We start from the raw sequence: 27,621 nt of genomic DNA on the forward strand, positions 1-27,621 counted from the left end.
TGCATTTCTAACTCGGCTTTGAATAGTGATCAGTGATATATGCTGGTGGTCCCTCTCCCATGCACACACCCAGAATACTGCAGCTCTTTTCTCCCCAGTGCCTTTTCAGAAATAATGGCATTGAAGAAACAAGTTTCCAATAGCACTTGGGATGATTTACCGATGGGATTTATGGAAAATAAAATGCAAAGCAGGTTGATCTTCTAAGTGCTATTCTTATACCAGAATGAAACCAATAGTGTAGTAGAAAACCTTGCCGTTCAAGTTTCTACTTGAAATATTTATCGCTTACACCCTGCCAGTATTCTGACCTGCTCCAGCATGTACATGGGGCTAGGGATGCAAAATGGATCTTACCCTTGACTCAGTGGTGGCCGATGCCCATTGAGGCTGGCACAGAGGAAAGCATGGAGACCAACACGAAGTGGAGCCAGAGCTACTGACTGGCAGAGCCAATTAATTCTATCCACCCACCCGGCATCCTTCTCCCTGCTGAGGTCTACAAAGGCTAGACAGAGACTAAGGAGGAGGAGGAAGCCAAAAAGCAGTGCCACCTCCTGGAGCAGTTGCAAGTAAGATGGCAACAGGTAGCAGCTGATTGGAGGCAGACTGAGATTGGTGGGACACGGGGACAGTGTCCTGTTTCCCGCCTCCACTGCCTCCTCTTCCCTATAGGCTTGGATGAAAGAAAAGGGGATTTAAGTTCCAACTTTATTCTCTTCCTCATGCCCATGCATTAGAACATTTGCCTGGCATCTCACCCCCCCTATAGCTGCTGACCTCCTCTTGAATGGGTTCTATGCAAGGTGCACATGTCTACCATAGTCACTCCCTACCCCTTTGCTAAGGAAACCTGAACCAAAATCGCAGTCACTAGAGTAAGTTCAGAATTAGCTGGACATGTTAAAATGCAATCATCAGGGCACATTAAGTAGTAGTTGCTTTTTTAAAAAAAATAGTCCATAGAGATCTGGAGCAGGTTCGGAAAAGAAAATTCCAAGTATGTTTGAGAGTCAAAGAAGACCATGAACATGATCCAGGCAAAGCTAAGCATGCATGTATGTGTGTGTGTGTGTGTGTGTGTGTGTGTGTGTGTGTATGGATTCAGACTATCCATCTATCTATCTAGAAGACACCTGGACCTGAGATGTTATGGGCTGTGTGTGTGTGTGCGTGTGTGTGTGTGCATGTGCACATACACACACACACACCTTGCCCAATAATGAAATATTGCAGATGGTCTGGAAATCTAGTAAATATGCAGCTTACATACCAAAACCTTATATTACGGGAAATAAAATAAAATCTCTTTCTTTGTTGGGGAAGATGTTGAAAAAGGAACTACTGGAATTTCCAACATTCTCTCAGCACTTCAATATTTCAAGCATTGCATTCCTTGAAATGTGTCCCCATTTTAGTCCTCCATATCCATTCATTTAAATTTGATAAACACTTTTTTGAACGTTTTAAGCAATGCTGGGGGAAAATCCTTCTATTTTCTGGGTGCCTTTGTAAATAGAGGTTTCAAAATAGTTACAGAAATATGTTGGAATACAATGCAGTTTGCATCAGGGATAAAGCAAAGGGATGTGTATTGTGGTATGTCAGCTCTGTTCGTCCAAAGGCTTGACTAGCAAGCTTATTTTCAGACACACATAGCACACCATGTAGACATTGCTTTGGGGAAGAGTAATAGAAAGTAAGTTTCCACATGATGTACAAATCATACCACGTGGGTCAACAGACGCAATCTGATTTGACTACACAATACCATTGTTGGGTTCAAATGAAGGCAACTGTGAGCAATGGAGAAAAGCCTCCATAAGGATCACAGCTTCCTAAAGATGGTGGCCCAAAGGCCAGGTCTAAGGATAGGTAAGGTCTATCTGGCTCACATGGCCAGCATGACTAAACCGCTTTTGGCACAATAGGACACTGTGACAAGTGCCAGAGCGCATGGAAACACAATTTACCTTCCTGCTGCAGTGGTGCCTATTTATCTACTTGCACTGGCATGCTTCCGAACTGCTAGGTTTTCAGGAGCTGGGACAGAGCAATGGGAGCTCACAACGACACAGGGATTTGAACCGCCGATCTTCTGATTGGCAAGCCCAAGAGGCTCAGTGGTTTAGACCACAGCACCACCTGAGTCCTTTACATGCTGGCCACATGACCCGGAAGCTGTATGCCGGCTCCCTCAGCCAATTAAGCGAGATGAGCGCCGCAACCCCAGGGGTCCCTTTACCTTTACCTTTAGCTGAGCATAGTCTCTCTCCATTGCTCAAAACTTGTACATGTTTTGGTATTCATGCATATGTGTAAACTGTCAGCATTGCCCTTGAGCCAGTACCACTAACTGGACTCATCCACTTCAGCCCTGACTGGGATAGGCAAGCTGGGTAGCACTTCCAGAGACCACCTTCTGCACAGGAACAGGTCAAAGTGCTGTGGACTCACAGCTTAGAGTTGTGAGCACCGGATTCACTCCCACAAGAAGACAGTCGTCACACAGCAGAGTACAGCAGAGTCTAGCAGAGTATATAAACAACTCGGAGAGCAGCTCTGTAGAATATCTTCTTTATTCTATAACTACAACTATAATACAACTATATACCGAGCTAAATAGGTCTAAGCATAAATGAATGCTGAACCGCACTGAGTGTCTGCAGCTGCTCTTAGCAGCAACCTTATCTAAACACACAATCTCTCTCTAACTCTCTCTCTCTCCGACACACTGACTGACTGACTCTTTGATGTGGTGCTGGCGCAGAATAAGTAGAGAGCAGAACACGCCTCCTCCTCTCTGGAGAATCAGCAGACTCCTCAGGAGATTCTTGGATATGGGAGGGGTGAAATCTCCTCATAAACACACATACCTTCACAGATGGAACCTAGAAATGGAGGGGAAACTGACATATTGCAGAAAAAGATAGGACAAAAATATGCATCATGCTCTGAGCCATATGAGGGACTTTTCTGAGGTTTTCAAAAACAATGCTCCCCCGCCCACAAATATACCTATTTGGATATGCCTACCGATTTTGTAGAAGTGTGTTATTTACCCAGAGGACTCCCACAAATCATTGCCATCTGTTATGGTTTACCAGGTTATCTCCATGCAGCTTCTAGAGCATTGTTCCAGAAGAAACAAACAGATTCTTTGGAGACACGATAGTCTGTCACATTGCCGTCGCAACTACACCAGCACTCAAGGGGCTTAATCCTGCTCTACACAGCTCAAGCTCTATTGATTCACCATGTGGGGAAAAAATGACTTTCTTCTACATGTTTATGCTTAAAATATTTGATTTTTCTAAAATTATATGCTATTGGGCAAGCCCTAGCACTTAACACGAATAGGTGGATTCTATCATCTGGCTGCCATAAATCTTGATTAAGATTTACTGGAAAGGCCAACCATCCTTTGAACACTCACTTATATACTATTCTGTCTTTTGTAACATTGTCAAATGGGCTTAGCCTTGTTATGGACAAGCTCATTTCCTTTTCTAGTTCAGCTCCATTTTGTATTTCAAGATGTGTGCTGTAGGAGTAGACGTATTAGACCTTTCTCAATCTGAGTCCTCTGTGTTTTGATGATAGATTGTCTGGAATCTGAAAGTCCTGGTCTCACATCTCAGTTGAGTTGCAGATTTACTGAGGCCACAGCCTTCAGGGCTGCCACCTATTTTTCTGGCAGGAACTCTGTGCCTGTAAAACGATGCATGTCAGAAGAAGTTAAATAGGCTATATGGTCTCATCACTGCATCTCCACAGTGGAACTAGCTGCATCTGAAGCTGCCACACAGCTTTGAAAGCTCTGCGGTTCCATCTGTGCACTCTTGCCACAGTCAGATGAGGTTATCCGTGTATTTCTTAAGGAGAAAGTTTGCCCATGTGGAGATAATGTGCCTGAAGATTTACCCCACTCCTTCCTGATTTGCCCAAAAATGAGGACTGAAGAGCAACCTTGTTCAAAGATTTAAATCTCTCAGTTGGTAGATCAAGTGGGTATTTAATTAACTTTTTCAGAAGTGTAGGGAGACCTGTCTCCTAATAAAAGTGACCAGCTTTGCCTTTAGAGTGGCAATTTTAAGGAGAAGGGTTTGTGGGGATGATAAACTTAATTCTTCAGGGGAACAAGCTCTTTTCTGACACAATTTATGGTTTTAATCATTATTTTAACTGTATAATGTATTTTATTCTGTTTTATGTATTTTATCTTTTATAATGGCTTCAGCTATACAAATAAATAATATTTGTATTTGTATTTGTACAGCTGTTACAATTACTAGAACTTTTCCAGACAAAACTTAAGCAACTTTCCATTGGCAAAATGATGATCTGAAAATGCTCACCACAAGGTTGTCACTACAAGAATGACTCTGACAAAGATTGTAAAACACTGGCAGGTTGTCCCATTGCTTTTCCTGATGTTGAATAAAGTTGTACCAGCAGTACACATGGGAGAACCAGGTGCCACATTAAAGCTACCTCAGTGACTTTCCAATGGAAAAGTCAGCAGCTCAGACTAGAAGTGAAAAAAATTGTTTCTACGATAATAAAAAGTGCCATGACAGCAGAGGTGATGGGGCCTGAAATTGGTTGCCTTTCTTTTGTATTTGAGGTTTTTCTTTGCATTGAGTCCAAGTTGGCACACATCCTTCAGTAAAGAGTAGGGACAAGGAAGTTACTACAGCATAAAGTAGTAACTAAGTAGTAACTTGGTAGCAACCACCTAGCTTCAAACTCTTAAACCAGGTTAGGACTTTCTTGAAGAGACTTGAATCCAGCATATTGCAGTCCTTCTCCAGGCCTTTGTCACCCATGAACCTTTATCCCATTTCACAAAACCTCTGCATGCAAATCCTATAAAAGCGTTCTTACAAAGTCACATGACTGTTCAAACAAATTATACTTCAGTGATGATGAAATCATAGCGATAATTCTAGCAGTGCTAGAATGTGGACTTAAGCAAAAGACTTTTATCTGACCTAGATAACATACAAGGAGGAAAATCCGTGCCCTGTAGAGATAAAAGTAACAATGCTACTAAGTCTTGTGGGACTTCTGACTGCATAGAACTTTCTTGCTGGCCAGTTAATGAAAAATAGATTTAATGGTGATCTTTTGTTACTTTCCGAGCACATCCATATTTTTGTATGTGGCAAGAATATGTTATGAAAGTCTGTGTTAATTATTTTTGTTAAAACATTGTAACCCTGAACATTTAACAGCCACTTAACTAACTCACTAACTAACTAACTTTTTGGATTTCACCCCATGCTTTGCAACATCTATATATTAATCAGTGATAGTCCCCCTGATAATGCCACAGGTCAATCAAGGGACCCTTAAAGCAGGCTGGGGGAACCTTTGTAGTCTGAGAGCAGCGTACTCTCCTGACCGACCTTCCAAGGGCCACATGAAGTAGGTAGGGCCAAAGTGGGAAGGGCAAGAGTTTGCAAACAAATCAGGTTGAATGCTCAATAAGCAGGTCATCTGAGGGGGAATGAACTAGGAACAATTCGTTGAATGTTGATCAAATGACAGAAGTGAATCAGATTCAACTATTTGGATAGTCCAAAGTCCAGAAACTTTTACTCTCACTTGGACTACTAGCTTGCTCTTGAAGCCAAGGTATCTTTTAATTCATATACGTTCACCTTTGCCATATGTTTCTTCACCAAGCACTTGGGACCAACATCTTTTGCTTCTGTAAATAATGTGATGCTGGAAATCAGCCAATAATGTAGATTCACTTGTAAAAAAATCCTCATTAACAAACAAATTGATGGTAATGCTAGTGAGGGTGCCACTATAAATATACATCGGGACTGCAGATAGTTTAAGCTCCTTTTACTTTACAAAGTATACCAATGAACGAATATAATTGATTTCTGTGTGTTGCAATTTTCCGTGCATTAGTTAGAATATATAGTCAAAATTGAAGCTGTCCATCAAATAAAATGAAAGCATGTTTTCTCATAATGTTTTGTGATTTCTATTATTAAACTAAGAAAGAGAAAAACCGTTTTTCTTTCTTTTTTTTTGCATCAGATGCAACAGCAATATAAATATTTCAAGTTCTGAAGCAATAAATAATAAACTCCAAGCAGCCTGATACTTTATGTCGAGCTGGCTAAAGTTCTGAAGTTTAAGGAGCAGATAGCAACATTTGAATATGAATGAAACCCATTATGAAGCTTTCATACACACTGTGCTTCTCCTTCTTTCCCTAATAACCCACAATTTCTGCTGCATTTAGTTTTTCTCTATGCACAACATCCCAAGGGGTACCCCTACCCTATCACATTATGGCTCTTCCTTCATATATTTCTGAGAATCTCCTAGGGTGTCCTCATGTTCGTTTCCTTTGCAACTAGACCACGGCTCCTTCCCACTTCAGGGCAATTCGCATGGATTTTATGTCCTTATTTTTTACTTTAAAGCCAGAGGCAGCCACTCTAATGGTATGCTTAGATTAGTGGCTTGAAATGCAGTGAGGTCACACACACACCCTGCCCCACTGCATGTCCAATCACATTTTCACTGAGTTGCTTGCATCAGAGAAGAGGTGGGGATGTCTTCATCCAACAAGCACAAACCTTTTGGTTTTCCTGGAACTCCCCTGGAACTCCTGTTCATTAAACTGTCATCTGAGCTTGTATGTGCTCATCTGCACCTGCGTGAAGGCTGCTAGGGTATGTGCACACTACTGCTTACTCTGTCTCCAGTTTTCTAAGTGGATTGAAGCTGGTATGAGAAAAAGAATGCATCAAACAGCAGTATTTGTCAAGAAGCTACAGGAGCAATGTGGCTAACGTCCTGTGAATGCAGATTCAAAAATTAGTAGTGGGAGCACATGTGATGTGGAGCAGCAATGTGGACATAACGCTATTTGCGGATATTGGGAGCCCACTTTGATGACTGATACTGCTTTATGCTATTGCAATGTAGAGCATGAAAGGGTATATTTCTTGAACAGCAAAAGTTCTAGAATACATCCTTGCATGTGTTTACAGGTTAGTGATCTGGAGAACCATCCTCAAGACCTACTCTTTATACACAGTCACAGACTTGTTATGTACACAATGGTGATAAGTGTTTCACAATGGCGATAAGTGTTTCACAATGGCGATAAGTGTTTCACCCACTCCAGGACTTGCCTAGTATTTACATATTAAAAGCCTGATTCCCTTCCTCTCCTCTCTCCACCCCCTGCCCCCCCAAATCTTGTTCTGGAAAAAGAACATTATAAACCCTGTAATATCAATAGCCGTGAAGTATATAAAAGGCCTGGAAATAACTTGAATTCTCATTAGTGTCAATTAAAAAGGATCCATTTAAAACAATCTAATGGGGTCTTACTGTGAAACTGACAAGGTACTTGACAGGAATGATTTTAATGGACAATATTTCTGCCACGGTCCAAAATTGTCTATTAATAGCAGCCGGCAAATTAATACCTGCGGTTTTCCATCTTAAGTGCTTGTTGGGATAGCTAGAGATTCCAGAGGTTTGCATACCCAGTATTGACTCATGCACTATATGCACACTACCTTGGGTTCCATGGCAGAAGAAAAGTGGGATAGAAGTGCAATAAAGGAAAATATTTTTTTTTAAAAAATATCATCTATTGGGGCATCTGTTTCAGAAGCTGCTTGCTTACGACCACCAGGAATGATGCTTCAACACCTTCACATGCACTGCATCAGGAGGATTTTGAGTATCACATGGCATAACAGTATTCCAAACAAAGATGTGCTCTTCCAAACCCACATTCCCATTCGCACTCCTGTCTCAGCGACGTCTACACTGGCTTGGTCATGTCCACAGAATGGAAGATGGCAGGTTGCCCAAGGAAGTGCTCTATGGGGAGCTGACTTCAGGCCCATTGGCAGACCAACTCTGCATTACAAATATGTGTGCAAACATAACGTGAAGCATGGCAACGCTGCCATGTGGGAATCCCTTGCAGACGACTGCAGTGTTTGGAGGCAGGCGGTCAAGTTGTGTATCCATAGCAGTGACCAGAGGAGAAATGACCGCTGGGAGGAGTGCAAAGAGAAGAAATGTCACGGTGCATCTGCAGCAGCACAACTGGATGCCTTCATCTGCCCCAGCTGCAACAAAACATGTCTCTCCTACATCGTTCTCTAAAGCCACAGCAGGCTCTGCAACTGTCCAACCTCACTCCCAAAGGCTCACTCCTCCATTGTCTCCTGAGGCAGAAGGATGCCAACACTTAGTTAAACTATGGAACCAGTTACAGATAGGTAGCCGTGTTGGTCTGCCATAGTCAAAATAAAAAAAATTCCTTCCAGTAGCACCTTAAAGATACAGTGTGTATCTGAAGAAGTGTGCATGCACACGAAAGCTCATACCAAGAACTAACTTAGTTGGTCTTTAAGGTGCTACTGGAAAGAATTTTTTTATTTAAACTATGGAACTCATCCCCCAGGAGGCTGTGATGGTCACCAACATGGATGGCTTTAAAAGAGGACCAGGCTATCAGTGGTTACTAGCCACGAAACAGCAATGCTTCCAGGTACCAGTTTCTGGAAACCACAGGAGGGGAGAGGACTCTTGTGCTCATGTTCTGCTCCCAGGTTTCCCACAGGCATCTGGTTGGCCACTGTGAGAACAGGAGGCTGGGCTAGATGGGCCATTGAGCTGATCCAACAAGTTTTTCTTATGTTCCCAATAAAAGCACAGAATTCTGTGGGAGCAGGTTTTTAATTGTATTGCTTTATTGCTTTGTTTTTTTACCACCTTGAACTCTTTTAGAAGGGTCGGATAGAAATTTAACAAATATGTTGTCACCGAGGTGCAGAAACCTAAAAGAATTAAGATGCTACTACTTTCTGTTGCAGGTTTAAGTTCAGATGAAACCTATTTTCCTGGTTTTTAGTAGAAGCTATATTCACACAGCACTGGTTAGCCAACTCTCATGTCACTCATGAAACTATATTGTTGCAAATATTTTACAAAACCTCCAATTGGTTTACAAAAAAAGAATAAAGCATTAGCATTATCAATAAAAGACAGCTACAGACAGGCAGCGCTTTCTTAAAAAATGTTTAGGGGGACTCTCATTTTCCTACTCATATTGAAATATTGCCCCTCGATGAGGCCAAACTTAGATTCACACAATGTTTAGGGGTATGCGTATCCATGCGTCCCCCCCCCCCAGAAAAAAGCACTGCAAACAGGTATTTAAATACGGCAGACTGAATTCATAGACTCATAGAGTTGGAAGAGACCACAAGGGCCATCGAGTCCAACCCCCTGCCAAGCAGGAAACACCATCAGAGCACTCCTGACATATGGTTGTCAAGTCTCTGCTTAAAGACCTCCAAAGAAGGAGACTCCACCACACTCCTTGGCAGCAAATTCCACTGTCGAACAGCTCTTACTGTCAGGAAGTTCTTCCTAATGTTTAGGTGGAATCTTCTTTCTTGTAGTTTGGATCCATTGCTCCGTGTCCGCTTCTCTGGAGCAGCAGAAAACAACCTTTCTCCCTCCTCTATGTGAATTGTGGCAGAACTATCCATGCTGCTGACTGGCCGGTATTTTCTCAGTCATAAAGCCAACTCCTTCCTTTCTCAGACCAGTTTTATTTTAAATTATAAATTATAAAACACAGAAACAGATGTTCGAAACATTAAAGCTGCTTGGGGTAAAAGCAAAGAAAAAACAAAAATAAATCAATTTATCTATAGCATAGAGTGCTGTACATACGTCCTGAAAAGAGAAAAAGCAAGGCAATTCACTTTGCACCAGAAAATCCACAACTCCTCTAGCCAGAAGTTACTACAGAGTCATTTTTATTGGGCTTTACTGAGTAGAAGGAGAACAGGGAAAGGGAGGGACTGGTGCTTTGTGTGGAACATCTATTTCCAAAGGCAACTTGCTGGCAATTGCTTGAAACAGACTCCTAAGACTAGTGGGTCTTAGGGCAAACAACACTTGTAGCAAATGCATAATGTGAAGCTCTCTCTCAAACCAACTGCAGATGCAGGAGGGGGGAATCTAATTGCTATCAAGAGCACCATGCAGAGCTCTCCCCTCTCCAGATATGACTACCTCCCCCGCCAGTCAATCACCCCTTCCCATATAGTTATGGGATTTACTAAAAAATAATCCGATCAGTCCCACTGGAAACTGGTTTTTAAAATAAGCCTCATTACTGTGGGGGGGGGAGCAAATTTTTGGAGGGTGGGGAAATAATGGAAAAAGTCCCATCCAAGTGCACTGTGGTCCCAATAATAATCCACCACCCTTGTGGCTGTAATTAATTTAAAAATATAAGAGACATAATGGAAGGCCACATTCAAGCCTAGCACGTGGTTTGATACCTAGATTTCAGAATAGCCATGGTGGATCACAACAGTCTGCTTCTAATTAAAAATGACTTTGGGCTATGTTCAAACATAACACCAACTAGACCACAGTTTAGTGCTATGTGAATGAGCCCTCCCTCTCCTTCTCAAGCAGTAGCGATAGTAAGGAGACTAGAAATATCGCCTAGTGTTTTAAACTAGCCACTGTATTTTATTTTTTTTGTCCAAACTGTGGCTAGTTAAACTCTAAAATAGGATTTGTCTGAACAAGCCTAGATCAATCCATGGTTTCTGATCCTGGTCTGTTTACTGTAATTAAAAGTAACCACAACTGCTTTAGATTAAATGACAAATAGTGGTTAGTTGAAAACAGAAGCTGATGTTTCTGTTGTGCATCAGAGGAGGAGAGGGAAGGGGAAGCATGCTCTGTATGTAACACTAACCTATGGTTTAGCAGAGAAATAGCAGATTTCCAGATGTTGTTGGATTCCAACTCCTATTAGCTTCATCAACCATGGGCAATGGGAATCACAGTCTGGCAACATCTGGGGAGCACTAAGTTGGCTACCCCTGGCTTAACATTATGTCCAAAGCAGGTCTATGTTACAGTGCTGGGCAAGTGCGTGATGAAGTTCATGCCTTTGTTTTGCACAAACCTGAGCATCCACATGGTGCCTCCTGTCCCATTCAGGGAGTCAGTATTGTTCCTGTCTTGGAAACCTGCCTATGGAGATGCAAAAGCCAAATGCTGGTTCTTGCAAAACCTCAAAGGGAACATGACATGCTTGTTTCAAGCAAAATAGACAGATATTATGATTTATGTGCTTTCTAACGTGCATGAAATAATACTTAGATTTTGTTTTGAAATGGGAAAAATCCATTGTTATTGGAGCACAGGGTTCAAGAGTTTCAATAGAAGCTAATTTTAATCAATCAAATGGCAACTTTTAATATATAAAAATGATTCAAGCTGGTTGAGAAGATCCTCCCCTCCTCCGCAATGCAATCAGATGAACTACCAGAAAAGACAGGGAACCTTTTCTTAAAGTGGTTCCTCTGAGTAGTTCAATTCAGCTTCTCTTCAATATCTGACACACAGGAGCTGCCACCCCAAGGAACCAATTTCTATGTATATGAAATGCCTGCAGGATGACAAAATCCCCACTCAGCTGCCAGTGGCAGACTGGAGAGTCATACTATTGTATTCCCCTGGTAGCCCATCAGGCCACCTGGTTATTTGGGTGTACACATTAGAAAATGACAAAGCACTGCAGAAATTACTAGATGTATTGTATAGTAAATTGTGAAATTCTTATGCTCCAGAACACCTAACACAATGAAATCATCTCCTCTCAGCTTCAGCTGTTGAGGTAACAAATTGTCTTATGCACTGTCGATAGGTTACTGCTACTGATGCAGTAGGACAACTATATACAGTGTTATCACCCACAAGAGCTGGCTGTGTAAATCTTAACAAGTGACAGTGGTAAATATTTATTTCAAGCCTTTGTTGCACATAAATCTATAAATGCAGGCATAAAATGCGTAAATACAGAAGTATAGAGATTCTTGAATTGTTAGCAATCCAAAGCCAACTTAGATCAGTGAAGGTAAAATCATTGGGTCAATAACGGTTATGAAGCATAATACAGTTTCTGTACTAATCCAAAGTCTTTGCATTTGTTAGCCGCACTAATACAATGTAAGATGAAGCGTGGGGTAAGCATGGGTTAAATAAATCAATCCCTAGGACTTTCCAGTTTTTATGTCGTTCCACAGTGATGAATGACAAATTCACTCTCTGGAATCGGTCTTCTCAATTGGATCAAATAAATAGATTGACACATAAGTTACTGATATTATCCTGCCCAATCTGTTCTGTTCTGTTATTTTGGTTCTTCCTCCAAGTGAAGTAGGGATGGGGAAATCTATCAATTCTGATGTCTGCCACTTTTGCTATCTTTCTAATCTGAAATGCAGTTCCACATGTTTCCAAATCACCTTGCAATAAAAAAAGTCTCATGAAACTTCATCAGAATCTCAGTGTATATTTATCCCAATACACACATTGTTGTATGCAATTTTGCGTAATATACACATTTTTGCAAAACATAATTTCGCTAATTTAATGCATTTCATATGTTATTTCTGTTACTATCTGGATTTTTATTCGCATTTTGCTTTAATATGTCATTATTATTTTTTGGGTACATCTTACTTGGCTGGGGAACTGCACTGCAAAATTTAAAAAAGAGAATTTTGCAGAGTTGCTGCTTTAAGTGTGCATATTGTTTCAGAAATTGCAAATTAGTTAAATATGTTTTTAAATGTGAACTGGATTAATTTCCCCCTCTAACCTTTGTGTGAATAAATCAAACTGTCATATCATTTTATGTTCTGTTCTTTGCTACAAAATTGTAGTTTTCTGGGGGTTTTGTTTTTGTTTTAAATACACTGCACTGACCAGAAATATGAAATGTTCACAGGAGGATCTAAAGTTCAATTTGGTACTTGAAAATGAGAGGCAAAGAGAAAAGAGGGGAAGGAATAAACCTAACAAAATCAGGGGAAATGGAAACTTATCCAGGACACTACTCCCCTTATCACTGGCCATGTGGCTGGGAGGGGCAGTTGAAATAATGTATATTGAGGAGACTTAAAGAGAGTTAAGCTGTGATCCAAACCAACCTTTTTTAGGAAGGTCACTTAAATAATGCAGGCAGAGACCAGAGAGACAATACATTCTGATAACACTTTACTGTAGAAAACCTAACAAAAACAGTGTGCAATCTGAGGAGAAAGGAACAGGGACTTCAAGCCTTGTACATAGCTGGGAGACAGTCGACCAAACATACAGAGGAAAAGCTCCCTTGGAAAAGTACAACCAATTAGGGCACCTGCTACTTCAGCAAACATCATGTTACTCTTCCTGGCTGCTTGAGCAACAGCTCCACCCACCTACCCTATCAGCCTAATTGACTTTAGCACTAATAAGTCGCAAACTGAATGATGCCCCTCTGTCCAGTTCTACCATCCACCAGTCTGTGCCTCCAGAATGATGCCAGCATCACTTGGCTGGTGTCAAGCTCTGAGCAGGATGATCTAGAACAGGGAGGGGCTCAATCTGGCTGGGTCAGGTTCCTGTTAGATGATAGAGAGCCAGCATACGATGGTCTCTGCCCACTTCAGACCAAAAATAATGTAGTAGCTGGTAAGTGTAGCTGGTAGCATTGTGGCCTGTTGGTCCCCATATCATCTTGTGTCTCCCATCTCTCATTCACCCACGATCCTCTTCAGGACCCCACTGCAAGCCTAAAGCAGGCAGCACAAATAGGGGAGCACACGGACTGCAACCCTTTCCCTTGATTCAGAAAGCAGCCTAGCCGAACTGCTTGTGAAGAGTTAATTTTCACTTGCCATAATTGCAACGTTTCACAGCCAAATCACAACACCAAGACAGATAAGAGGTTTAAATAATTACTAACTTTACGTATCAAACTTCTCATTCCTTCTGAAAAGTGCTGCACTTAATTATTACAGTGGAGGAAAAAACCATATGCAATAATATGATTATAGTAATCTGCACCTTATTTGTGCAAAGATCAAGAGAAGCATTAAACAGAAATGGACTAAAAAGTCTTCATTACATCAAATAAACACAGAAATCAATATCTGTCTTGATATGTAGAGCCAGACATGTATATTGTGTTTGAATTTCGGATCTTTACAAATCTGTTTATCCGCCTGTCTGTCTAGCTGTGGGGCAGATTATGCCTGACCACTGAATGGATGAAGGATGAGTCTGAGGAAGAATACTAAAGAAGCAACTCACCTGCTATTTGCATGGGCGCTTCAGCATGAATCCATCAACCTAACCGTCTCCTTAGTATTTGCAATCAGTCATGTCCTTCATTGTGGAGAGTGCTGGGAACTCTGAAGACTATCACATTCTCACCTTGGGTGGTCAAGGCCAACTGGAGGAGACATCCATATTTTTATCTCACCTTTCCTAAAGATCTCAAAGTGGCGTAGCTTCCACCACACATGCTAATAAGCAGGATTCACCTCACAAACCCAGTCAAGCGGAAGCCCTGGGCAAGGGTTTCTGTTTGTACAATCAGGCTTTCTACCCTCTCCTTCCCCTGTGTGCTCCTCAGAATTGGCTTTGAGGGGCTCGTTGGGAGAACTGGCAGAAGAGAATGCAGCGGGGAGGAATAGTGTTTGTTGTGGGGGAGGAAGGGAAAGGAAAATGTTAGCTGCTTTGAGACTTCTTCAGGTAGTGATAAAGCGGGATATCAAATCCAAACTCTTCTTCTTTATTATTTAAATATATTAGCCACTTGTCACTCAGAGAGTCTACAAGTGACTTGCATGGGGGGGATACATAAATACATTATACCACAGAAAATGGCAGAAATCATATGATACATTAATATATTCCATACAAAATGTTGACTCCCCCCTCCAAAGCAACCCCCCATCCATAACAGTGATAGAAAACCTTGGCAGCCTGCTAGCAATAAAGAATGGGCTGCATTCCCACCCACTAACTAGCAGATAAAAAGCAAAGCTCAACACTGACACCCCCTCCCTAGCATAAATATAATTTATGTCAACCCAGCAGTATATGTGTATGTGTGTTTCCTAATGATTCAATTGCAGTTAATGAAACCTTATAGGCTTCTGAAGCTGCTTGAGATGCTTAACAACATCTTTCTGCACCTGAATTGTTGACGATATAAGAGGGTTGGGAAAGGAGAAAAAGAGGGCAGCTTCACATACAAAGGAATGCTTCCCTATTGGTGCCTGAATGGAGCACCAATCGATGCTTAGGAAGAAAGGGCAGCTCTTTCCACAATTGATTATTCCATAACACCTGTTAATATAAGGTATAGAAATATATGCATACCAAATATTCATTAAAAAATACTTCTCTGTCTCTTGCAATTCAATATACCTGCCTTTGGACTTTTATTGAATGCCCCCCCCCCAATTTCCTTTTCACCCCTCCTGAAATCTTTGATGCCTTCATGAAGCTATGCCCATGGCAGCCTCAACCTGGAGCACTTTTACTTGCGAGTAAGTCCCAGTGAAGGCAAGTGAGACTTCCTTCTCGAGCAAGGAAGGAAAGGCTTGGGCTTCACATCCCACTGTGTTCATTAAATCTCCCCACTGCAGCACCTGCTCACACGATTTCCTGTGACAGCCACACAGTTGAGAAAGCGATTTCTAAATAAAAATAAAACCAATTTGCTCCTTTCCCCCTTTACTTTAGCAGTTCGCATAACAGCCAGCTTCCTCAAAGCTTTCCATTGCAGTTGGTTAAACTGCTAAAAAAGCAACACACCATCAAAAATGTATGTTAATGCAACGCTGAGTGTTAATACTCCCTAGGCAAGCTCTTCATAGCAATTTCACTGGGCCTTTTTTAGTTTTGTTCTAACCTCTCCTTTTTTTAAGTTCCCAAGGCCTTTAGCGGTCTATAATGCTGTCAGTGCTGAATGCTGCTTTTTCTGTGCTCCTAACCAAACCTTTGTTTTGCTCCCAAAGGTTTCCCCACCTGCTGCACTTTGTTGTTGAAATACCATCAGAACTTTCTCAAATTTTGAATGAATACTAAGTAGATAACGGAGAGGAATGAAAAAGAAGCTTAACCCCAAAGCAGGGACTTCGGCAGCCTGGCAGCCTTAAAATCCATTTCAAAGGCCACAGCTGACAATCTTAGTGATGTTCATGTCCCTGCTCGAATCACTCATGCGGGATGCATGTGGTGTTAGTGGTTAGACTGGGTTTTGACACAGAATTGTGTTCTGAGTATTGGGTTCGCCATTGTGGGCTAAGTGCTATCAGCTCCATTCTATGGATCAGCTTAGGGTAGGCAGACCTAGTGCAATTGCACACTATTCTGAGAGCGACAGCAATGCAGATTTGGGCAGAAGAAGAAGAAGAAGAAGAGTTTGGATTTGATATCCCGCCTTTCACTCCCTTTGAGGAGTCTCAAAGCGGCTAACATTCTCCCTTCCCTTCCTCCCCCACAACAAACACTCTGTGAGGTGAGTGAGGCTGAGAGACTTCAGAGAAGTGTGACTGGCCCAAGGTCACCCAGCAGCTGCATGTGGAGGAGCAGAGACGCGAACCCGGTTCCCCAGATTACGAGACTACCGCTCTTAACCACTACACCACACTGGCTCTCGTAGAAGTTATGACAAATGTAGTGGATGGAAGAAGCTGCTCAAATGGAGGTGGAGAGAAATGTAAGACTCTTGCGACTGTGTTTAGCTTCTTCATGCAGTGGACATGGAGGGATAGGGCCCTGCACCTTTATGAGTTGAAAAACAGGGAGAATTATTTAGCAGGCTCAACTTGCCATCTGCCACTCACTGTACTATGGTGGTTGTTAAAGCAGAATCCAGCGTGCCCTTTCCGCACAAGTCTTTATTAAGTGTACAATTGTTGTCAACATGGTGAGGCATTTGGAAAATTCCACCAGGTCAGACCAGGGGTGAGTTCCTCCAGTATCAATTCAAACTCACTACATGGGCTCCTCCGTGGGTTTGCTGGACTACAACTCCCATCGTCCCCAACCATAGGCTGTGCTGTCTGGGACTGATGGGAGTTGGAGTCTAAGAACATCTGGAGGGTCACAGGGTCGCCATCCCTGTGTGAGATGTTTCAGGCGTAGGTTCACAAGGGAAAGTCACCGTGCACATTCATAGCTGAGCTAGCTGCATAAAAACAGGAATGAACCCCAGTTACTCCCTCCACCCAAAAGCATCAGGTTATTTAAAAGTATACAACAAATCTGTGGGTTGATACCTGACCACTGTACCTGTGGGTAGTAGATTTAAATAATAGAATTTAAATAAATTAAATTATTATTTATTAATTTATTTGTAGAATTGGCTATTTATATTTGTCAAGAATGTAATACATTTGAGAATGGGTTTGCCTTCAGGCTATTATTATATGTTATTATTGTATTTTAATTTCAAAAAGGGGGAAGGGAATAGGAGTATAATTTGAATATACACCATGTATATCTTTAGATTTTGCATATATCCATAGTTTTAATATCTCTCTCTCTCTCTCTCTCTCTCTCTCTCTCTCTCTCTCTCTAAAAGTGGCTTTATCGGCTCAATTTTGTCCAGTGCTCATATAGATGACTTGCAAAAACTATTCCTAGGCATAATATTACCATTAGGAAGGATTAAGTGTGCTTCTTTGATATAAGAGTGAAGACAAATATTTTTATTTCCTTCCACATCTTAACGCTAGCAGATGAGGACAAGATACTTAGATAATTCATCTTTTAAAATGAAGGAACCAACACTTTCTGTTGAATCTTTATAATTTGGTGGTAGTTGCTTTTACTTAGTATGCTGTGTGGTGTACTCTGTCAAATTCTTCACTATTCTTGTGCTCTTCTTTTTATAAAATGTGATTTTCTTTTGGTGGGAGAACTCAAAAGAAATGAAGAAAAACAATACTACTTTTTTCAAATTTTGCAACGTTGTTCAAAAAGTACAGATAATAAAGCAAAATGCAGCTGTTGAATACCCGAACTTTTAGCAATATGCCCCTCATAAATGTGAGATTTAGCTAAAACTGAAGAATCAGGTGACCTCACATTTCCCCCCCTTTCAGCTACCTACCAATTCGGATTTGAGATTGAGAAGCTTGAAAATCCAGGAGCTCATACCATATAGGAGTGGTTCAATTTCGGAGCTTTGTAACTTTCACAAAGATGCTGTAATTGTCTTTTTCTCTCTCATGATACTCAGACTATTCAACTTAAAAGGGTTTTGTAAATGGAAATTTTGGGCCTTTGTCACATCAAACTACAAGGCTTCAATGGGAACTAGATGGAACTCTTGAGCTGTTCAAACTTGTGGTTCCATATACACCTGGATGAAGAAAATGCATTTAATCAAAAGGAACCAAGTGGTGGTAGTAGATGCTTCTTCACCTTCCAGAACCTAGCAGCTGCTAAATTTGCCTGCAGGAGAGGCATTAAAAACAAAAGATAGTAAAGCCCATGATTCTATTTTGTAAATTAAAAAGTAGGAAAATAATCCATTTAGTCGTTAAGTCGTGTCCAACTCTTCGTGACCCCATGGACCAGAGCATGCCAGGCACACCTGTCTTCCACTGCCTCCCATAGTTTGGTCAAACTCATGTTAGTAGCTTTGAGAGTGTTGAATAGTGGAAGAGATGGACAAAGGACACAGCTCTGTTGGATTCACAGCTCTTTATTGCAGCAGTTAGAACTGCTCCCGGAATCAGACTGACTGCAGCCTAGCTGGCTGCTTTATATAATACTAAGTAACTTGAAACAGTAACAACTCACAACTAGCTAACCAATCAGGAGCGACAGTTTTCAATCCTTCATTTACATACTGGTGGCCCTGAGTGAGAACTGCAACTTAATCTTAATACACAACAGAGAGCAAATAGAAAGGAATGATCAATAAGCATGTAGGGGCACTAGGAGCAGAAATCTATGTTTGCTTTCCCACTGCAGTCCAGTATCATGTTTCTGTTCCTGAAATCTGGGACTAGCGTACTCATGTAGTAGAAATGAGGTGGTAAACTAAGTAGTAGTAGATTAGACTACACCAGTAAAGAGTGCTGGTAGGGGATTAGGGGTGGGGAAAGTTTGTGCGGTTTGCCTGCTCCCTGAAAGTAGGTGCTAGTTGAACTCTCCCACCCCACCCCAATAGTGGGAATTATTTTGGAGGAGATTGAAAAGTTGAACCAGTTTGCCTAGTTCAGGGGATCTTGTCAGAGCAGAGGTTGCAATGGCTTCATTTTCTCTTTTTAACCCACAGGTATCTGCCATCTCATGTGGCACCCAGACCCTCCAAGTGTGCCTATTTTCCAGGCACAGTCCTGGATTTACAGAAACTGTCCTGGTTTCTGATTTGATCCACGAATGTCCTGCTTTTCCATAGGATGTTGGAAGGTAAGTTTTTTACATGTTTAATGCTTTATTATGCTTATATATATATATATGTTGGAAGCCACTCAGAAACCAGAGTGCATGGAAACGGCGTTTACCTTCCTGCCAAAGCGGTACCTATTTATCTACTTGCACTGGCATGCTTTCAGACTGCTAGGTAGGCAGGTGCTGTGACATAGCAACAGGAGCTCAGCCCATTGTGTGGATTCGAACCGCCAACCTTCTGATTGGCACACTCAAGAGGCAAGAGGTTTAGACCCTCTAACTTGTCTAGTAATTTTGCATTCATCTAGTTAATTTCTGAGCCACACTTTTAATCCAGTACCCTAAAAAATAAAAATAAAAAGGAACTCTGCATCCCATGGTCCAGATAAAATCTCTGCAGCCACTACTCAAGGACAGACCACTATAAAAGAAACGTATTCAATAAAAAAAGTTCAATGCAATAGTTGATAAGATTTTAATTACTTTTTAATTACTCATTTTCATAAAAGAACCTTTTTTAAAAAAAAGACTTGTCAAAGGAAATAAAAAAGTGGAAGGGCCCTTTTTTCTTTTAATTAAAAAATTATGTGGTCCCACGCAGATCATTCATTGTCATCCTCCACTACAAATTAAAAACAAGCAGAAGGCCAGCAGGGTTAACTTTCAGCTTGACAAGCAGAATGTTAAGCAAGCAGCAGTAATAAATCCACTTTTCCTCCTTGTTGGACTGCAGACACTGACTCTGCTTAACCTGCGATGCAGCAATCTCTTGTTTTTCAAGAGGTACAGGCTGATCCTTTGCAGAAAAAATGGAACAGCTTAGGTGTGCCTGCATAGGACCAGGCACTTCCAAGCCTTGTTCAATCTCCACAGGCCGCACCTCTCACCAGCTCTGCTCTGTGTCCCCATCAACTGCTTTTGCTTCATTGGAATGAGTTATTGAACTGTGTTAATTGTTAGTTTCTGTCTCTCACTGTGCAGCTGCTTGCAGTCACAGGACTGTGTTTACATTCCAGGGATCCCAGGCTATTGGAGTCTCACAGGAAAGGGAGACAGGATGTGACGTTACTGGTTTCCTGTTTCCTTTGTTCCTTTGTCCAGTTGCTCTCTGTTCTCATAGAGAGAAGATGTATATTTCTTTGCTCTCTGCATAGCTTAGTAATAAAGCATGGCGTGTAGCTCATACCTATCTCATCCATCTGCTGTGTTGTTTTGATGCTCTGCTGGGAGGGCTCGGAGGAAGATGAGCCTTATCAGCTTGGATGAACGTAGCTGCCAACATTTTTGGTTATGGGCCCAGAAGAACGGAATCCAGATGATGAACGGCAGAAGAACGGAACACAGCCTATCTTCTCTGGGTGTCAAGAAGATTGATGAGAGGTGCTCTTGCCCCAGGATGGATTGAGAGAAGTATGTATGTATGTATGTATGTATGTATGTAGCATTGCACCCACATTTGCACCTGGCCCTACCCACCACTGGCCATGCAGCCCCTGGTTTGGAGAAGTACGAAGGGAGAGGAAAAATCAGATTATCATCTGGCTTCCATGCATTGGTTGCAAAGTCTGCTCATGGCCTATGCACATATCACCCAAAGATGCCCAGACTTGGGTACCACAAGCATTCAAGGCATGTTCAAGCATTTGCTGAAGCACACAAATGATCAAACTGTATATGCTCTCTGCTCTGTCCTCACCACTGGTGGTAGTTCCAAAACGGGTTGCATCTTTGGTGCCTTTAGCTGGGGCTTTCATGTGAACAGAGCCTCCGCACCCCCAACTAGCCACCAGCAGTGGAAGGACACTTTTGCCAAATCCCACCTCAGCCGTGTAAATTAAGGGTTGGGATTGCTGCCTTGCTTCTCAAGAAACATTAAAATCACACTAAATTGCTACAAATCTGTACATGGCTGGCAGTATAAATTCCACTGAATTTTGTAGAAAAAATGAAAGCAAATTTACTACTTTTATGATTAAAGCATGCGTGCATCTTGAAACTGCTTGCATTGTCCAAAATTCACACTGTTATTATACCTAATTTACATAGCAAATTGAATAGATTAGGCTAATCATTGAACAATGCCATTTCTAGTTATCCAGTGCTTTCAAAATGAAATTACATTTTATCTTCAGTAAGAATACACACATTTATGTCATTTAATGACTAGATCAAGTCGAAAAAGACCTGACTGGATATCCATCAGGGATCATATGCATAGTTAATTAAGCTTGAAATAATAAATTCCCAATTTCCACAGGATAAGGTAAACAGCCAATTAAAGCCGGATGCAGTCATTACCTTCCCCACTCATTATTCAAAAGCATAAAGTATCTGCACATTTCTTAAATAATTTACTTGTATTAAAATAAAGTAAAATGCTTAAAGCATTAATAGGGTGCTTTACAACGGAGTAGTCAATAAGGCACTATATCAGGTCCATGTAAATATTTTATGGTTTTATTAAGTAGATAGGTATGCAGCTTTCTGCATTCCAGAAAACCCACCACTGAAGTCTGCTAGGCAGCTGGCCAAGTTTTTCCATGTAAGGGCACAAATTCCATGAATTTATTTCCTTATTTCCTCCTAAACAGGAGCCAGATCCTGTGCAGTGCTTGGTGTCTAATGCCAATTGCTCAACACATTGTCTAACGTGTGACTCCCCCCCTCCAGTTTTACTCCTTGGCATTAAGACTATAGTAAGGCATAAATATATATCAGGTTTGGAGGAAATTAACATCCTTGTCACAAAAGGAATGGATTAAGGAGTAACTTTGTTCATAACAAAAGTTCTGTGCGCTTAGCAACAAAAATTCTATGGTTGTAGCGTTTCCTGGTAGCTGCGGGAAAGATAGCAAGCTTATTTCTTTATTTTTTTTAAGCAGACACAGCTGTTAAAAGAACAGAACCTGTAGTCAGTATTCAAAGCAACTCTGTTCTCCAATAGCATGTAACATATAAGAAGACCACATGCTAATGTGGTATAACTTTGTGTATCAACACAATCTTATCATTCCCCAGAACACTTGGAATTGGAACCACCAGGTTGTTTTTAGTTGCTGGAGAGATAGCTTAGAGTTTAGGAGTAATAAATCATCATTGCTCCTTGAGATATTTCTGAGCTCTCATTTGACTCCCTCTGGAGCCTTCTGTTTAACAATATAACCTTTGTATCCTGTATCTGGAGCACAGCCTATCTCTGAGATTTTTTTGGAGTTTTAGACCTCCAACTATGTGCTACAGAATCATAGAACTGTAGAATTATTATTATTATTATTATTATTATTATTATTATTATTATTTTCCAAGTTTATACATTTCCACTAATTTTACAATCGTTTTGCCATTTCAAAACTTGACTTCCTTCCCCCTCTTTCTGCGGTTCCTTAAATTTATTTTTAATATCTTCTGCATATCTAAATTAACTTAATTTGCTCATTTATTCATCTGATTTAAATGTATGCTCTTATGAAACTGCAGGTTACTGCAATAATCCTGCCAATGTTTTTATCTGTTTACAATTTATCTGTAAATATTCAATAAACCATTTCCATGGTTTTTTTTAATATATAAAAGTTAACTTGATTTCTTATTCTTCCGGAAAGTTTTGCCATTTCTGCATAAGAGTTTTGTATCCAATCTTCCTTAGCTGGGACTTCTGCTTTTATCTATTTTGGGGCAAATAACAGAGGTGAGAAAGAACTGTAGAATTTGAATGGATCCCAAGGGTCAACTCATCCAATCCCCTGCCATGCAGGAGTCACAACTAAAGAAGTTAGGATAGATATAGTCATGCAACCTCTGTTAAAAAACCTCTAAGAAAGTAGAGTCCAGCACTCTCCAGGCAGTCCATTTCATGGTCAAACATCATCAGAAAGTTCTTCCTAATGATAGTCAGAATCTCCCTTTGAATCCATTGATTTGGGTCCCTCTGGAGCTGCAGAAAACAAGGTTGCTCCAACTCCAATGTGACGTCTCTTCAGATATTTGAAGAAGGCTATCATATCCCCTCTCAGCCTTCTCTTCTCCAGGCTAAACCAGAGACCCAGAGTATTAACCCGAATAAAGCTGTGCACAAAAGAGGATAGACATGTCAAACCTTTAGGAAACACTGTTCTTATCTTAGATGGAATGAAGGAAGTCTGGGCTTTAAAGATTTTGTTAACCCAAGACCAGAAAAATAGTAAACCTAATAGCATGTTAGAAAATAAAAAAGCAATGATTAACACCAGTCTTTATAAGGAATAACCCAAAGAAATTGAAAAAATTCCTTCCAGTAGCACCTTAAAGACCAACTAAGTTAGTTCTTGGTATGAGCTTTTGTGTGCATGCACACTTCTTCAGATACACTGAAATAGAAGTTGCCAGATCCTTCTATATATTGAGAAGGTGGGGAGGGGTATTACTCAGAAGGGTGGTGGGAATGGGAGAAACTGGAACCAAAGAAATTGGTTTGATATTGGAGGGGACAAAACTTGATGCATTGTTATTATTGTTATTTTTAAAAAGAGATCCTCTTTATGTAGACCTCCTTGAGATTCTCATAGGAAAGTATAAGAATTTTTTTTAAAAAATGCATATGTTGGAGGTACAAAAAAAACATACTTATAATATGCATTTCATCTGTATAAATACCAAGGTGGAGTAATATAAAATAAATAATGGTAAAATCTAACAACAGCATTCTTCAACAAATAATATGAGCAGATTAAAAGATATATATATATATATATATATATATATATATATATATATATATATATTCTGCCTCCAGGTCAAGAGGTAATATGAATTGCTTGAGAACAACAGTGGGAAAGAACTATTGCTTGTGGGCTTCCCAGAAGCCTCCGGTAGGAAATAGGCTGCTGGCCCTTGGTTGGATCCACCGGGGCTCTCCTACTCAGTTTGCCCACTGACTAAAGTTCAGGACCAGGTATCAGGAATAAATTACACAAAGTAAGTTCACTCTTTATTAGAAGAAAGCAGGTTGGCTTAGGAGCGTTGGGCTTCATGAGCACAGCAACTCTTCTCAGTAGGTCTTGCCCCTATGAGGCAGATGTGGGGTCTGAAGGTCCCTGCTATCCCACAGCTACCTAAATCTTCTCCTTGTCCAGGTCCTTCCCAAGTGAGACTGGGTTCGGGGAGTTTGTCACAGCAGGAGGGCAAGACACCCATGACTCTTCACTAGTCTGACCCATCTTTGCCTCCTGGCCTCCCTCCTCCCCTGCTTCAGCATCTGCCTCTGATTCTGGACTTCTCTCTGCCACAGACTCTCCCTGCTCACTAAACCCTGTTACTTCTTCAATTTCCTATACCTTCTCCTCCCACTCCTCTCTCTATTCTCCCTCTGACCACTCATGGTCATCCCACCACCAAGCCCTGGTGTCTGAGCCTTCATCCCTTGGAGGTTCCTCAGCTAGTGCCTCCCACCATTCCTCTGTGTGCAGCCAGTCCATGATTCTGAATATCTGTGAGTAGCAGGGACTCTCCTGCTCTGTGCTGTAGAAAGACCTGCAGCTGTGGCTCAAGCCAGAATTCAGATTGCCGGAAGAAATATCAACAACCTTAGATATGCAGATGACACAACCTTGATGGCAGAAAGTGAGGAGGAATTAAAGAACCTTTTAATGAGGGTACAAGAGGAGAGCGCAAAATATGGTCTGAAGCTCAACATCAAAAAACTAAGATCATGGCCACTAGTCCCATCACCTCCTGACAAATAGAAGGGGAAGAAATGGAGGCAGTGAGAGATTTTACTTTCTTGGGTTCCATGATCACTGCAGATGGTGACAGCAGTCACGAAATTAAAAGACGCCTGCTTCTTGGGAGAAAAGCAATGACAAACCTAGACAGCATCTTGAAAAGCAGAGACATCACCTTGCCAACAAAGGTCCGTATAGTTAAAGCTATGGCTTTCCCGGTAGTGATGTATGGAAGTGAGAGCTGGACCATAAAGAAGGCTGATCGCCGAAGAATTGATGATTTTGAATTATGGTGCTGGAGGAGACTCTTGAGAGTCCCATGGACTGCAAGAAGATCAAACCTATCCATTCTTCAGGAAATCAGCCCTGAGTGCTCACTGGAAGGACAGATCATGAAGCTGAGGCTCCAATACTTTGGCCACCTCATGAGAAGAGAAGACTCCATGGAAAAGACCCTGATGTTGGGAAAGATGGAGGGCACAAGGAGAAGGGGACAACAGAGGATGAGATGGTTGAATAGTGTTCTTGAAGCTACCAGCATGAGTTTGACCAAACTGCGGGAGGCAGTGGAAGACAGGAGTGCCTGGCATGCTCTGGTCCATGGGGTCATGAAGAGTCGGTCATGACTAAATGACTAAACAACAACAACACTACAAACACAGGCGTTCTTGTTACTTTGACCTTTAACTGATGGCTCTGCTCAACCCTAATAATTAAGATGCCCTAGATATTCATTCCAAAGTTGCTTTGAATACCTAGATCACAGGCATTCTGTAGACTAAAACTCAAGGACATTTTCACTGTGTTATTTGTTTATTTATTAACTGCTACTGAGGGTTGTATCCAACTAAGTTGCACTCAGAGCAAACCCTTTGAAATCAATGCCCTTCAGTTAGCCAGATTCATTAATTTCAATTGGTCTACTCTGAGTGTGATTACCATTAGATGCAACCCTGTATTTTTGTTGTTTTCTCCTTGACATAACTAGAAAAAAAGAAATGCTATCTGGGGCACAGTCATCTTGTTGGATGAAGTCAATTTTAATTCTACTATTGAGCACACCAAATCCCTGATAAATGTCAACCCAAATGGGAGATCTGGATATTCAGAAACAACAGGGTTGCATTTAATTTCTGGATCTAGCTGAGCTAAATAAAAAATGGGGGAGGGGTCCCCCTCCACCAAAGAAACCCTGCACTCCAGAAAGTTGTTTTTCAAACAGAATAACAGTTGGCAGGTGGGAAGTGGTGATTAGAGAGGCTGCAAAATAAATGAGCGCTGCCCCCCCACCCCTCTTTATTATAGGAAGGTAGCGAATGATGCAACTTGGCAAGATTCTATTTGGGTCATCAACCTTTAGAGCCAAATTCATTCCTGAAATAAACACAGCAAAATGGGTGAAATTAGACAAGTAATGCTGGTTTGCACTGTTTTCAAGTTAACTGCTCTGGCTTTCAAGGGGAAAATCTATTACTTAGACATTTATTTATGCCTTAGGTCTTACATATCTTAGGGAAAGCTATTTTGTGATTTTCTTTTCTGGATGAGCTTTAGATTTTTGATGGGCCTTAATAATAAAATTATTAATAATAAAGTTGGATAGAGACCTCCACTTTCAGAGTGGGTAAGGAAACAAGCTGTGCTTATATTTAGATCAAAGGGCAGCCGATTGTGTGTGTTTATGTGTTTAAGTACAGGTATTCTTAAATTAGCATAACCAAGCTTTTAATAGCAAAAAGGAAGACACCTTATTTAATAGAATAAATCTGTGGAATATATTTGCTGGCAATTCAACCCCCCCCCCCTTTTCTTTTGGTAGCACGGATCCAGTGAGTGAATGTAGGATAAGCCATTCAGGATTGGTCACAAGCAAAACAACAAGTGCTCTTTTTAGAAGCAGTCTCTTTCTCTTTTCTTAGGTGATCACTCATAGCCGAGTAAGATTGTCTTCCATAAACACGGTTTTAACAATGAGTCCATAAGTGACTGTGGAGGCCAATTCTGGATCCACACATCCTTCCACAGTGGGGAATTGGTTTCTGGGTGGGAGTTGATTACGGTGTGGATTTGCCAAGCATGCCTTCCTCCCTTGCGTCCTGAGTTTGAGTGTCTTCAAAGTCCATGACACCTTTGGTAAAGGCTGTTCTCCAACTGGAGCGCTCACAGTATTCTATAGTGGTCAGATGGCCAAAAAAAATCAGACAGAAGATGGATAGAAGAGGGAAACACAGGGCTTATCCACACTTACCTTTCTTCTGCTCTTTCCAGGCAAGTCTGTGATTTAAAGCTCTGTGTCTAAATGCCCCCCCCTTTTTTGTCCCGGAGTTTCCCCTGTGAAAACCTGTTCTTTAAAGCTCAATTGGAGCAAATGTAAATTTGCGGAAAAACTGAATTTATGTTTGCTCTGATTCAGCTTTAAAGAGTGGGTTTTCACGGGGAAAGTTTGGGGCAACCCCCCAAAACCCCAAAAGCCATGCTCAGACATGAAGTGTCAAAGCATGGACAAGAGTGGGGCAGAATATAAGTGTGGATAAGCCCAGAGTTGAACAACATGGATCATATCAGATAAAATTAGAATTTGTGGTCAGAACCCACATGGCCATGCATATTTATTAATTAACATAGTTACACT

Source organism: Podarcis vaucheri, assembly GCF_965113315.1.
Source record: "Podarcis vaucheri genome assembly, chromosome: 2".
Classification (NCBI taxonomy): domain Eukaryota; kingdom Metazoa; phylum Chordata; class Lepidosauria; order Squamata; family Lacertidae; genus Podarcis; species Podarcis vaucheri.